This window comes from Octopus bimaculoides, chromosome 10 (assembly GCF_001194135.2).
Source record: "Octopus bimaculoides isolate UCB-OBI-ISO-001 chromosome 10, ASM119413v2, whole genome shotgun sequence".
In the NCBI taxonomy this organism is placed as follows: domain Eukaryota; kingdom Metazoa; phylum Mollusca; class Cephalopoda; order Octopoda; family Octopodidae; genus Octopus; species Octopus bimaculoides.
Window position 1 is genome coordinate 63,642,456 of NC_068990.1, and position 2,333 is coordinate 63,644,788.

At 34.4% G+C, this 2,333-nt stretch overlaps 1 protein-coding gene across 6 annotated transcripts in view; it reads right to left on the reverse strand.

The window, feature by feature from the left end:
• LOC106877715 (uncharacterized) overlaps positions 1-2,333 on the reverse strand; it is a 61,388-nt gene that overhangs the window by 42,238 nt on the left and 16,817 nt on the right. The window contains exon 1 of one of the 6 annotated variants that reach the window (XM_052971246.1): positions 687-964. The exons of the other annotated variants lie outside the window; for them this stretch is intronic. The gene's annotated coding sequence lies outside the window, so the exon portion shown is untranslated. Of the gene's footprint in view, positions 1-686; positions 965-2,333 lie in introns of those variants that run through there. 6 annotated transcript variants of the gene reach the window in all.

The window sequence follows — 2,333 nt, forward strand, 5'->3', positions numbered from 1 at the left end:
TGTGTGTGTGTGTGTGTGTGTGTGTGTGTGTGTGTGTGTGTGTGTGTGTGTGTGTGTGTGTATGCGCGCGCACACGTATACGTGTGTGTGTGTGTGTAAATGAATTAAATATAATTTTTTAACGTTCAACAGGAATGCTCTTCAATGAATGCTATCGACTATTTATTGGACAGATTGAAAGCATGTACGATATAGATAAATTTTCGTTGCTATTCCCACTTTTCATCGTAAAGTGTATTTTAATGGCAAAGAATAATTTGTCATGTCTAAATGGATACAAAATACGTCTACGTGATTGGCTCTTCGGCCACATACTACAAATAAAAACAGACGTTGTTTCCAGTAAGTATAGCAGAGTGAAATTCGAGTTATTCATCACTCAATATTAAGACGTCTAACAAATATAGTTCATGCTAAAGTGTCAAACTGTTGTGCGTGTTGATTAAAACGGGTATGTATAAATTTATGTTTCTCCATATAAATATATATTTTTTGAAGTCAAGGAGTTTACAGGACACTTCGTAAAATGTTGACACAGCACAAGGGAGTAGTTAGTTGACAGGAGCAATCTGGAGAAATTTATTGTTAGTTGCAGCAACTGTTTGTTCAAAGACGTGCAGAAGCAAACTTTAGTGTCGTGTTGACAAGAATTAAACTAGGGCTTGGCTGTGTGGTGAGAAACTTACCACATGTTTTCTGGATTCCTAACCACATGGTTTTCCGGATTCAGTCCCACTGTGTGGCATCTTGGGTAAGTGTCTTCTACTGTAGCCTTGGGCCGACCAAAGTGTTGTGAGTGAATTTGATAGACGGAAACTGAAAGAAGCCTGTTGTATATACGCGCGCGTAGATACGACACACCAACAGAATAAATAACAGGCGTAAATGAATAAAGTTACTGATGTCAATCCGTTCGACTAAAACCTCTTCACAACATTGTCCCAGCATGACTGTAATCTAATGACTGAAACAAATAAAAGATAAAATATAAAAGATTGCGGAGAACAAGCTGCAAGATTTACAGTCAGGAAGTGCCATTTTTATTTCCCAACAAATCTCTCTTTGTCTACTTTTGACATGACATTCATCTATTTGATTGTCAGAGTAAAGTAAGATATGTTGAATTCCATACAAAGATTGGCTTGGCTTGGTATGTCTTTCGTTTGTACACTGACTGCAAACTAGAAGCGACTTACCTTTGTGTTTCCCGCGATCAAGTTTTTATGGATTATCCAGTTTCGTCCTGGATGGTGTTAACTTTTTATTTTTGGAATATTATCTGATTATATTATTTATACAAACGTCAAGTAATTAAACATCTCATATATATATATATATATATATATAAATATATATGTGGGGGTTTTTTGTCGCTCAATACAACACCTTTTAGTGGGACGGGGGCATTTCGCGTTTGTAACTCCTCTTCTCTGTCCTTGTGACAAATAAACAGACCGCTTATATTTTGTAAGTAGTAGTAGTAGTAGTAGTAGTAGTAGTAGTAGTAGTAGTAGTAGTAGCCCTATATCTTCATCAATGTGACTAAGAATATGTTATTTATTAAGAACATGTCATTATGGTATTTATTGTTGTATACAAAACTGACCTTGTCGAAAGGATGCCTTCTTCAATAGTAGAAAATCAGTTTTACTTAAGTAACTAGGATTACATTTGGTTAATATGTGTGCTTTCGGTGGGAAACAAAATTTCAAGTAGCATTTAAATAGCTCAAGTCGTCGCTATCCGTTGGTCTATTATCTCATGTACCCTCTCCAGCGAAGGTATTTCTCCCTCCGTATTATAAATAATATTGAAGTAAAACCACAACACTTTAAATCCTTGCGCAGAAATATAAATATTAAAGGTCAGAAAAACCATGTAGGTAATTAACGTTTTATGACTACAGGCCTATGGGATATACTATTACACAGTCAACGCTAACGGTTTTCACCCAGTCATTAGTTTCCAAGCAATAAGTTCGCGTTGAGAAGTAATATTTACTCTCAAAAGTGATAGAACTAACACATGGTTTTATTATACAAATGAAAACAAAGAAATTATCTTGCAGAATAATAGTCATATCAATTGCATACAACAATCCCTCGATTAAAATAAAAAAGATATTTGTGGAGAAAATATCCAGGTTACTGTGGGATTAGAGTTGAAGGTTTAAAATTGTGTCTCATATAAATAAAAGATATATATTTATGAAGATATAAACCATACTCTACATAACAGCTATCGCTATATTATATATACTAGTATTGATATTTAACACATTAAGAACATGAGCATGGGTTAATATTAATCGTACATAGCACACTATATATATA